Below are 13,224 nucleotides of genomic sequence, written 5' to 3'. Positions count from 1 at the left end.
GTCCTTCACAAATTTCCACACATTACACCTTCTACCACATGTTCCGAGCATTCAGTTTCGACACACCACAGGCATGAATCAAATAAACATACAACACAGTTCCCCCCGTGACCGGCTTGAGTTTGTGAGGGCCATAGTGCGACTCCGGAACGTCTCCCAAGTTTTTGCGGTAGCTCCAAACAACTCTCCCCAGGTTCATTTTATTTAGACACCCTAAGTTCATTATATTCATTTGTTTTAGGTGTCGGAATCTTCGGCTCTGATACCACTTTGTAACACCCCCTCATACCAAGGACTACCCCAGCATGAAATACTGTTAACATCTCGCTTTCCCAAGGTTAGCATATCAAAGTTACCAATTCCAAACAACCTTTATTAAAGTATAAGGAGTTAGTGATTACATGTTTCCAAAACCAAACCAAAGTATAACTGTGAAAGGTCTAACAACAACAAAGGATGCAAGCTAAGTCTCTTGACGACGAAAGCTAGACTCGAGTGATGACTCCCCATGACTGTCCCATAGGTAAACATCTACATTACCTGTCATAATCTGCTCACCATCCCCGAATGGATCACCGCAGGTTTTACAAAACAACACGGGGTCAGTACCGTTCAATCAAGATAAGACAAACAAATAATGCAACCGGCTGATCATCCTCCGTAGTAACCGACTACACACCGAAGTGTGTAGCCCTGCCACATTACCAATCGCAACAGGTAATCCACTCCGCCAGTGGGTGACCGCAGCCCATCCCCACCAAGTCCAGCTCATCAACGAGCGGCTAACAATCCTTGTCCCTAAATGTGCACATCCCCTCTCGTGACGGGTTCCACGAAGGGCGAACTAGGGTGTGAAGCCACTCCCGCAAGTGACTCCACCACAATCACACACACCACAACATCACAGCTGTCACAACACCACAACCGTCACAACACAACCACATCACCACCATCACCACAACACCCATACTCCGATGATCAGCAGATAACAACAATTAGAAAACAAACACAATCTTAAATCAATTAACATTAACTGAGTAGGGAAACCCTACCTTTTCGCAATCCGCTATGCTGCAATCAATCATACAAATGCATAACAAATACCACATTGTCACCTACAACAATAGTAATCAACAATCAACACATATTTGATGAGCAAACCCTAAACCCCCAAATTAATCCAAACTAGGGTTTGCTAACTTATAAAAACAACAATAGATCAATAAAGATAAGACACTTACTATGACGACTGACACGGAGTATCGTGCTAGAACCCACAATCGATGACCTTTGCCTTGGAACTGATGAAGATGATTAGAGGGGAAAGAAACGTAGTTTATGTTTTGGAAGAAAATGCCTTTAGGAACTGACAAACGATTATATAAATAATCTCTAATCATTTTAATCAAAACCGCGGAAATAATACCCGACAGACCGGATACTCGGTCGAGTATAGAGTATACTCGGCCGAGTACCCTCTACTAGGTCGAGTATTCAGCATACTCGGCCGAGTGTTCCTGGGCAGTAGCCAAACAGGCTACACGACACACTCTACTCGACCAAGTAGGTCATACTCGGTCGAGTACCAGCCTATAAAATCTGTAGTATTACACATCGTTCCCTACATCACTATCGAAATCCGCACAAGCACGTTTCCATTTTAAATTGTGCTTAACCCCAGCAACTTTACCCTGAGAATAGAACCGTACCTTTTCCATCCCCTTATCATAAGCTTCCTCCCAAGTATCTTCTGATTTCTCTTCATCCTATTCAACAATCAGAATCGTCAGTTGAACAACACCTTTTTTGTCTCTTTTAATCAAAACTCCTTTCCCTTTTCGATTAACAGGTGAAGAGACATCAACTGGTTCCTCTAGTGTGGTGATCGTCTCGACGGCGGCATTAGTCAGCTCCTCAGAGACGGTTGCATGTGGTTTTTTAGACCAGGTTGGAATGGATTTGGTTGGAATTAAGGGCTTGGATTTGTGATTGGGTTATTTTGATGAGGTTTTGGGAAAAACAGGAGTGGTATCGGGTGTTATGGTGGTTTCCGGTGTTGATTCGGGTGCGGTTTCTTTGATTCGGGTTTTGGATCTGGTGGTGGTGGTGGCTGGGACATTGGGTTTGGGGTCGGCCGTTGCAGTGACGGCCGTGGGCTTGGTTTTTGAAGGCTTTTTCGGCAAGGTGAATAGTTGAAGAAGGTGAGCAGGTGTTTGGTAAAAGTTAGGTTAAAAGTTGTGAGATATTAATTGGAATGGGTTGGAATTTATGCGGATGGGGTTTAATAGAGGGAACGGTGCGTGGTTGATGTGGGGTAAGGAAAATATTTTGCCATATTGCATAAGGATACGAATGTTACTTCTCAAAAATAAGTCAACTTATTACTAGTCTAGATAAAACACCAACTTCAATAAGGGTCAACTTCAAATGGTCATAACTTGTGTTCTAGACATGAGCATGAGGTGAAACAAATTGGAGGTGCTATCTTATCTTCTTACGGTTCTAACAGTAGGTCATAAGCCCAAAATGATCAAGAAACGAGGAAGTTATGGTCCTTTTACGAAAACTGGTCAGGCTGAAACCGCACTGCAGGCTGCTTCCCACGACACAAACAAGGCATGAACTTCATTCCCAATTCAATTTTATGGTAGATTCACAACCCCAAATTAATCATTTAACCAAAGATCATTACAATTACGACATACCCACAATGTCTCGACAATAAACACCCACAACATGTAACGAATATTGTCCCAAATTACAATATACATACAATAGTAAAACAACAGCTCATTCCTCACAAACCAACTTTACCCACTTGATATTATTTGCAATAAACCATCTCAATAACATAAAAAACACAATTAAAACATCATCTAACATTAATAATCCAACAAAATTCTTCAATAACATGTAAAGGTAGTAACTTTACTAGCTAAAGACTAAAACCCAACATATAATTTCACATACAAGATATAATACCGAGTAACCCATCACCGTTACCTTTTAGCTCTTCAATAAACAAGATTCCGACCCAAAACTACTCCGGAATACTAAATCTTTCACCTGAAACAAGATTAAGACAAAAAGGGTTAGAAAACTCATCTCAGAAAAAGATGGATTTTCTAAAAGATTCAAAAGGTAAGATTTTTCTTACATAGAAAGGAGGAGAAGGAGAGGATAAGGTTGATACAAAAATCACCGGATTTCGTTGAGAAACGAAGAAATGGCATCCGTCTTAACGTTTGATTTTGTGAAGGCTTTAATGGAGGAAAACACATATTTTCTAAGGGAAGAAGATGAAGGGGAGTTGCTGAAATTTTGAGAATCAAACCCTAAAAGATGGAGGTTTTGTTGTTTTAAAGATGGTCTATAGGTTTGTTTTGGCCCAATAACAAGGGCACTTGGTTTGTGACTCGGTTTTGCACTAAAAAGACTCACACTATGACTTTCTAGGCATTCCGGGTCCAAATAAAACCAAATTAATTTTTATGAAACGAAAACACGATTTTGAAATTATATAACCAAATAAATAATATACCAATTAAAATCGACTATTATTAAATTAGCGATTTTAATAAATTACCCATTAAGTTAAATTCATGGGTGTTACAATTATGCAAATATAAAAGTGTTTCACATGCCCTTCCCTTTTATGTAAACTTTCCATTATAATTGGAGTATATTTTTATTGCCCGATATCCTTTTGGATTGTACTTACATTGATCGATCTTATGCAGAAGGATACTTTTGTGATTATAATAACGTTCTGATATGATTTTGTTATTTTTTTTCATTTGATGATCAGTTCTTATATAAGAAGACTAATTACGAAGCTATAATTAAAAAATAAAATTGTTAATTATTATAAACTTTTATGAGTTTAGTGAAATAAAAATTTAAATAATATAAAATATACTAATAATATCAACTCAAACATTATAACAACAATATCTTTAAGATAATTCCTATTTAATTATACCCACCCACCATTTATAAAACATACTTCACCGTTTTTAAAATTGTAATTTAATTTAATAATACTTCCCTCATTCTACTATTGTTTTCCTACTTTCTACTTTAAAAAGATTAAACAAATAGATGTAAAAATACTACTCTACCCCTTTAGTTGAGAAGAATGGATGAAAGTATGAGACAATGCCATTATGATAGAGAGAGTGATAGTTAAAAGATTATAGGTGATAGTGGTTCTCCACTCCTTTTAGCATAACAAATTTAGAAAGAGGAGACTTAATTTGGAATAAATTTAGGAAAAAAATAGGATAATAAAAGTGTAATGGAGGAAGTAGCAAGAAAGATATAGATTCGGTTGACAAGTGTTGGAAGGCGAGCTTCAAGAGTGTTGACAAGAAACCTAGTAGAGCAATGAAAATGAGTGGAAAAAAAGGAAGTGTTGGAATATGTGTCCTCCGACAATAATGCGATCACAACTGTTGATCATGATGATCACATGTTTAAGTCTTATTTTAAAGAATACAATTGGGAAGTAATATTTTACTGTCAACTGGTCCACACATATCAGTAATGATTGGCTGACTAGAATTTGACATTACTGTCGTGCGAATGTGGTGACTAGTTGATCCCCTTAGGTCATACCTAAAGGGTAACACTCTTAATTGATCATTTAATTGATCGTATGACGATACGAGTTAATTAAATTACTTAAAATTGACGGACGATTTTGGAAGTAAAATTTACGTGTCTCATTGTAATTTGATTAAATTAGATACGGTCTAAGTAATCGAATTGTTTTATTACTTAGATGAAATTATTGTTGAAGGAAACAATTGCATTTGAATGAATAAATTATTATAAATACAAGATGTGATTTATAATTGGTAAAATATTTTGGTACAAGTAATTATGAATTACTAAGTCAATTTTTGTATATGACGTATTTTTATTAATGCGTTGATTTTTAATATGTTAAAAATACATAACAATTTTATGTGACATGTGACATGTGACATATGACAAATTGACAAAGATAAAATGGAGTCCATTTTATCTCTAATGACCGAAATTAAGGGGAGTATTTGGAATATATTGTGTTGATTATGTTAGTGGTAAACATAATCATTTCCTTCTAAACCTAGCCATGCAACCCTACTTGCTCTTGTGAAGACCACCTTGTGCATGCATTGGTCCCTTTCCTTCCCCCTTACCCGGTTTTTTCAAAGAGCAAGGCCAAGGGTCTTTTGCTCTATAATTTATCTTATACATTACATCAAAACACTTGTGTATTCATTATTCATTCATCATCTAAAATAAGAGTTTTAGTGAGATAATATCTTCATCCTCCTCCCTCTCTCTTAACCGAATTATTGAGAGACCAAATAATATTTTGGGTCAATTTTTATACAAAATTAATATTGTTTTAGTAATAATAATATTAATTTTATTAAGTTGTTACTTTGGGTATAAAACCTTGGGAGGGATTCTCTACTTGAATCCTTGTTCATCCACTTAAGGAAGCTCAAGAACAAGTGAGTAGGTGAACTCACTTGTGCCCATATAAACCGAAATATCAATGTGAGATGATGATTTCTTCTTTAATTATATTATTGTTTGCATGCATAAGATCATCTTTTAATTTTATGACTAAATTAAAATTATAACATTATGAATATGTTGAGTAAATAGATATATATTTCTAACAAACGGTATCAAGAGCCTTGGTTGTTTGCATGCAAATCGGTTATAGTTTTTCCGAGTTATACGATTAACATATAAAACTTGTAAATTTGTGTTATTATGATATATCACGAAATAAATTATGCATGTTAAAGTTTCTGATCCTAAAATGTATTTAGGATATTTTGGTTAATTTATGGATTTTTATTGTTCATCTTATATAATAATGGCATTAAAAATGTGATTTTATGATTAAAATGTCATTTTCGGACTAAAATTAGCTAAACTTTGAATTTTCTAGTGGTTTTCTGATATGTTTTCACATATATTATTGTTAGATTACCTGTAAATTTTCATAATATTTGGAGTTCTTATGCTCGAAATATGGATTTTTCATGATAAAAATCGAATTTAAATGAAAAATAGGTTAATATGAGATAAATTTCGAATCTGGTCATAGAAATTTAGTATGTTGTCACATGAAATTTTACAAGATGTGTGTAAAATAATAGGCTATAATGAAGTCTTCATGCATGATTTATGAATTTTTGATGAAAAATAGCATAAATAGTGACTTAATTAGTGAATAATTGCTAAAACATACTTCATGACTAAGGAAAAACGTCACATGTCGCATTTTATTATCTTTTTCATATCTAAAATTGAAAAGTTGATGAATATAATTTTTCTCATGTTTTTATGATTATAATTGATAAATCCCATAAACCGCAACATAGTTTTTCCGATAATTTTTCAAAATTTTAACCTAAGTTTTTGAACATTATGATTGTCATGGTATTTTTCGAGAATGTTCATGAGTTTAAATTTCAAATTTCAAATTTATTTGAATTTTTTGTGATTTATTTGAAGTTTATAGCATTTTATTGTAATTTTGCGTCCATTAATGAACAATTTTAAGAAATATAAGTTAATTATAGTCAAATAGTTAGTGGAGACTAATTTTGAGTCCTAAGTTGGTTAGGGTAATTAACTTGTGCATAAATATGATTTTATGTAATTTACTCTGATTTTAAAAGGTTGAATCACGCAAATCCGTAAAAACCGTTTAATATACGATATTGGCTCCTTAAAGGCGATTTAGCATAAAATTGGGCATGTTCATACATATTATAATGCTGCATTTTATTTATGATTGTCATAATTTTATTTTATGTAATTTTTGAATTATGTAATTTACTTAGTATGGCCTTAGTTTTTAATTGGTATTACCCGAAATGTATGGGAATATCGATTCGGTTGTAATTTATTGTGATCTCGTATCATCGTTTTGTAATTTAATAGATTTATTTTTATTTTAATTAAAAATGTATATTAGGAAATTATGTAATTTGTTATGTAATTTATTTGTTCCGGAGTTCCTTGAAGACGGTGTCACACAAGAAGACGATACATAAAGACGGTGTTACCTCGAGATGCGTGCCAAAACCGAAGTTCAAGGGACCAATGGAGTTGGTTTCCGAATATGTAATAGTTAATTAGATTTTCTATTTTTAGGAAGGCCATACTAGGATTTATTTTATTCTTTGCATTTTTATTTATATGTTGCATGCTTCGCTAATTCGCCATAACTAAAACATGCATCATCTCTTAATCGAGTTTATCGACCGTGTCAATTAGAATTATCGTAGTTCACCGCTTTAGTTCACTTAAAACGTGGTAGATAATAAATTGACATGACCTCTCGCTAAAAATAAACAATTGAGACATAGCCTTACCAAAAAGTAGAAACCATGAAAACCTATTTCGCGAGGGAGTGCACTCGGCCGGTACAAACCTTGTTACGTAGGGGAAGTGGGTGATAAATGTCTATCCACCGAATTCATGTTGATGAGGGTTTCATTGGCCATCCCGTGCCCAAGTTAATGTGAATTTGGATCATGGACACATTTATTCAAAATTTGAATTGACCTCAACGGAAGTATTCGTGACCGTAGTCGCATGTGTTCCGGGCTATAGATAAACATTAGAGTAATTTTATCGACCAAGAGTTCTAAAAGTAGAATCGATTAAAAGTTAATCCACCGAGTTATATTAATAAGGGTTTCATCGGCTATGCCGTGCCTAAGTTGATATGAATTTGGGTCTTGGAATCATTTATCTAAGTTGGGTAGAGGTCACTAGATAAATGCAATAAAACTTGTTTAAATTTTTTTTTACGAGTATTATTTTGAAAACGACATATGTTTTATTCCTTCTATTTTGTTTTGTAGACCGCTTTTATTTCTCATAACAAATGGCCAATCCAAACACCAACGCCACGCCTCTCACTAATACTTCATGGATCCGATCCTTCATGGATCGTTGTAAACTAGAAAAGAATGGGTCAAATTTCTCCGATTGGGATGCCCAACTCAAATTAGCCGCCCAAGGTGACGGCAAGCTTCGTTACCTTACCGAGGCCTCTCCACCCAAACCTAACACTAGGTCGACCGCCGCCACTAGGGAAGCATATGAGGCTTACCATAAGGAGTCCGCCGCAATGAAAAATGTGTTGATCTTTGCGATGGAGGCGGATCTCCAAAGGAGAGCCTTTAAGATGGGCACCGCTAATGAAATCTAATCCAAGCTTGTGACAATGTTTTCACAAACTCCGCGGATCGTCCAATATGAGGCGGCCGCGGCATTCTTTGATCTCGACTTCAAAGAGGGCCAAAAGGTTAGCCCTCATGTGCTCAAATTAATGGAGCTAGTCGAGACTTTGAAGATTCAAAAAGTTGAAATCCCCAAAGAACTCATTGTACATAGGATTCTACACTCCTTATCCAAAGTCGAGGCATATGTTCAATTCCGGGTGAATTTTAACATGCAAGACAATGACGTGTCTCTTGAAGAATTGCAGAAGTTACTTGTGCAAGCCGAAAGAGACATGGGGTTAAATGTCAACCCACCCAAGGATGTGCTTAACATAAGCACCAAGAGTAAGGGGAAGTTCAAAAAGAATGGGAAGAAAGGTAAGAAGCAAGCTCCCACTTTCACCAAAGCTAAGACTTATGAAGCTAGCACTTCCAAAATCAAGAAGGGTCCTCTTGATAAATGCCATTATTGTAATGGTGTTGGACATTGGAAAAGAAATTGTTCCAAATATCTTGGTGACATCAAAGATGGAAGATCACTCCAGTAGGGCCTCCACCAAGCAAGGACAAGGGAAAAGAAAATCAAGCTTGAGAAACCATCGAGAAGCTAGGAGTAGCTTCCATGAAGCTTGTTTTTTTATTGTCTTATTTTAATCTATGTTTCGGATTTTAGAACCTTTTGATTTCCGTGTTTGACATGGAAATGTATTTTGGATATTGGTTGTATTTTGGATAATGGTGGCTTGGTTTGCAACCCAAGTCACCCGTTTTATCGTATTTTATCCTTGTTCTAAAATTCGTCTTTATCCGCTTGCTCATAGAAACATATGATCATTCACTTAAAGTGATCTAATTGACAACTATAATGATGGGATTCATTATATGTCCACAAGCTTAAGGCTTGTATATGATCAATTATAAATTCAAATTGAGTTGATGAACTCTCTTAAAGGAATGTCAATCACCAAGTACACTCATCAAATTTAAAACAATTAGTCAACCTATGAGATAGTCCTCCTTATACTTCAAAATCATTATTTGTGTCTCATAAGCTATCTTTGAATCTCTAGTGTATTCATTCTAAAGATAGAGTGGGAGAAAAATGAGGACACAACACCAATTTGTGTACTTGTGTAAATGAGATCTACGCAAGGGAGAATGATTTGAATAAAGGTATATCTATTTATATAGTATACCCAATAGATGAGATCTATGGTCTCGAATAGATCTAAATGACAAAAGAGACAAAGTGAAGTAATGAAAAGAATATGTTCTCAAGATAACTACACGAGGAGACCAAAAGAAAGTTTTGGAAGAAAAATGACTAATTTAAAGTCTTAACCAAAAGTTATGAAAAATGAGGACACAACACCAATTTGTGTACTTGTGTAAATGAGATCTACGCAAGGGAGAATGATTTGAATAAAGGTATATCTATTTATATAGTATACCCAATAGATGAGTTCTATGGTCTCGAATTGATCTACATGACAAAAGAGACCAAGTGAAGTAATCAAAAGAATATGTTCTCAAGATAACTACACGAGGAGACCAAAAGAAAGTTTTGGAAGAAAAATGACTAATTTAAAGTCTTAACCAAAAGTTATGACTAAGTTTATGAAAAACTTTTGACCAATAGTTTCAATATTGATATTTACTTAAGAGCCTAAATGAAACAAAGTTGCATCCTCGAAAATTAGTGAGATTTATGACCAAAAGGTTGCAAATGTTGATATGCCGATATCCACAAAATCTGAGTTAAGTATTGACCTCGCTAATGTCATTACTTAACCTCATTATGAAAATGAAATGGTTAAACCTCCTTCCGAAAGGGTATCTTGAAGGACATGTATTAGATATAATTCACATTTGAATAATGACATTGCTACGCATCATCACAATATGAATGAGTTAAGAGATTAGAATCTCTTTTCATAAGGTTAAGATGAAACCTCTTCAAAATAGGTATTTTGAAAGGATATGATGGGAACATATATGGTTTTTATCTTAATAACTTGGCAAAGCAAAATATATTTCAATTCTTGAAAATTTTTCGATTGAGTAGTCAATTATGAAACATGTGGAATTAAGTGGGAGTTTAGAAATTATCATGTGAAGACATGGAAGTTAGTGGGAGCAATCATCTTGTAAAATTTATAACTCACTAACTCATTCAGAATGACGAGCTAATACCTTCTTTCCCAAAGAAGTATTTGAGTTTTCAATTCTGGATGAAAATAGACTATGATGAATCCAATTACATCACGAGATGTTGGATAAGTATTGAGATATACACATCGAATCGACGAGAAACATAGGTTATTCATGTCAATGAAAATGGAATTGCCATTAGCAGTCATGGTCGTTCATTGAACCTAAGAATGGTTGATCTCATGATTATTAGTTACTAATGTTTCCGCCATTAGAATAATCATGCACATGTCCAATAATGAATCATATGCATAAGTGGCAAGCCATAGAAGAAACGTCATGAATTCTCGAGGAGAATTCGATGAGCGATTTCAGTGTTGGACAGAACACTCTGTTATGTGTCAAGAAGTTGCACATATTAAAGTTCGAACAACACGTAAGGATTTATAAAAATCCTAAGCCTTTCAAGCTAAAAAGAGAAATAAAAGGTTTGGAAATGTACTTAGTTGAAGTAAGAAGTTACTCAAAAGCTAATATTTCCTAATATGCTAGGACTTGTGAGAAGTGCTAGGCTAATCATCTTGACAATTGTTGCAAGACTCTGCAAAACATTTACCTAGTGCATTATGAGTGGGTGGAGTACTTGATCAGTGCAAGTTATATCATTTACCGCAAATTCATTGGTTATGTGATAATCGACAGAGAAGTTCTTTCAAGATAAAGAACCCAAACCATGGTTGGAAACCTATATGTGTACTTGGTAAGGTTCATGCTATGATAGATAACATGAACGTAAAGGAAAATGCGATTATAAGAAGTTTGAACACATGGACACATGGTATGTTAAACTTCTATTGCAATCAACAAGTGTTTACACACTTACGATATGCATCACAAGGTTGTAATATGGTATTGACTACCCGAATGTGATGTCGACATTTGTCGTTTGAGTTATTATTAACTCACCTTATACTTTGTTACATCCAACGGGTTGTAGAGACAATTGAACCCCGTTTAAGTGAACACGGATTAGCATTGTATTCGCCCATAGTTACTTACATGAGGTGACGTCTCGAAGTGACTAGAATGTGATGCGATTGATGGCAAGTTCAAGTGCCATGGAGTCATATGAGAATGACTAGTCGATCACATAGGCAGACTGTTAGGAACATTTTGTCGGGCCTTATGAACTCTTATAGAGTTCTGGCAAATTTATATAGCCTGGTCGTGGCGAGAGCTACTATAGTATTCTAATGAGTCGATTATTTTTGACTAAAGACTATTCGCCTAAGGTGGCACAGTTTCACATTAACTTTGATTTGTGTTACTACGACCTTCGTAAATGGGGTCAAATGGGCATATTTTCGGTTATGATGGTTGTGGCTGGTCGAAGGGAATGAGTGCGATAGGAATTGTCCACCCTAAGTCAGGGTTATAACAATATCTCAGGGCCACTCGAGGAGTAATGAACTGGAAATGCGTAGCCACGCTCGGTAGATATCTATGGTAGATAAATTCGGTCAATCAGTTATTCTCCAAGATCGAGGAAACCACTCTCGATATGATCACTTGCAAGTATGACCTGAAAGACACCTTGCATTGAGTGGAAGATAGTAATAGGACAAGAGAATTGGTGACGTACACTTGTCGAGGACAAATGGGAGATTGTTTGAATATGTGTCCTCCGACAATAATGCGATCACAACTGTTGATCATGATGATCACATGTTTAAGTCTCATTTTAAAGAATACAATTGGGAAGTAATATTTTACTGTCAACTGGTCCACACATATCGGTAATGATTGGCTGACTAGAGTTTGACATTACTGTCGTGCGACGGTGGTGACCAGTTGATCCCCTTAGGTCATACTTAAAGGGTAACACTCTTAATTGATCATTTAATTGATCGTCTGACGATACAGGTTAATTAAATTACTTAAAATTGACGAACGATTTTGGAAGTAAAATTTACGTGTCTCACTGTAATTTGATTAAATTAGATACGGTCTAAGTAATCGAATTGTTTTATTACTTAGATGAAATTATTGTTGAAGGAAACAATTGCATTTGAATGAATAAATTATTATAAATACAAGATGTTGTGATTTATAATTGGTAAAATATTTTGGTACAAGTAATTATGAATTACTAAGTCGATTTTTGTATATGACGTATTTTTATTAATGCGTTGATTTTTAATATGTTAAAAATACATAACAATTTTATGTGACATGTGACATGTGACATATGACAAATTGACAAAGATAAAATGGAGTCCATTTTATCTCTAATGACCGAAATTAAGGGGAGTATTAGGAATATATTGTGTTGATTATGTCAGTGGTAAACATAATCATTTCCTTCTAAACCTAGCCATGCAACCCTACTTGCTCTTGTGAAGACCACCTTGTGCATGCATTGGTCCCTTTCCTTCCCCCTTACCCGGTTTTTTCAAAGAGCAAGGCCAAGGGTCTTTTGCGCTATAATTTATCTTATACACTACATCAAAACACTTGTGTATTCATTATTCATTCATCATCTAAAATAAGAGTTTTAGTGAGATAATATCTTGCTCCTCTTCCCTCTCTCTTAACCGAATTATTGAGAGACCAAATAATATTTTGGGTCAATTTTTATACAAAATTAATATTGTTCTAGTAATAATAATATTAATTTTATTAAGTTGTTACTTTGGGTATAAAACCTTGGGAGGGATTCTCTACTTGAATCCTTGTTCATCCACTTAAGGAAGCTCAAGAACAAGTGAGTAGGTGAACTCACTTGTGCCCATATAAACTGAAATATCAATGTGAGATGATGATT

The sequence above is a fragment of the Silene latifolia genome, chromosome Y (assembly GCF_048544455.1).
Source record: "Silene latifolia isolate original U9 population chromosome Y, ASM4854445v1, whole genome shotgun sequence".
Classification (NCBI taxonomy): Eukaryota; Viridiplantae; Streptophyta; class Magnoliopsida; order Caryophyllales; family Caryophyllaceae; genus Silene; species Silene latifolia.
The sequence above is the reverse complement of the archived record's forward strand: the minus strand, read 5'-3'. Positions refer to the sequence as shown.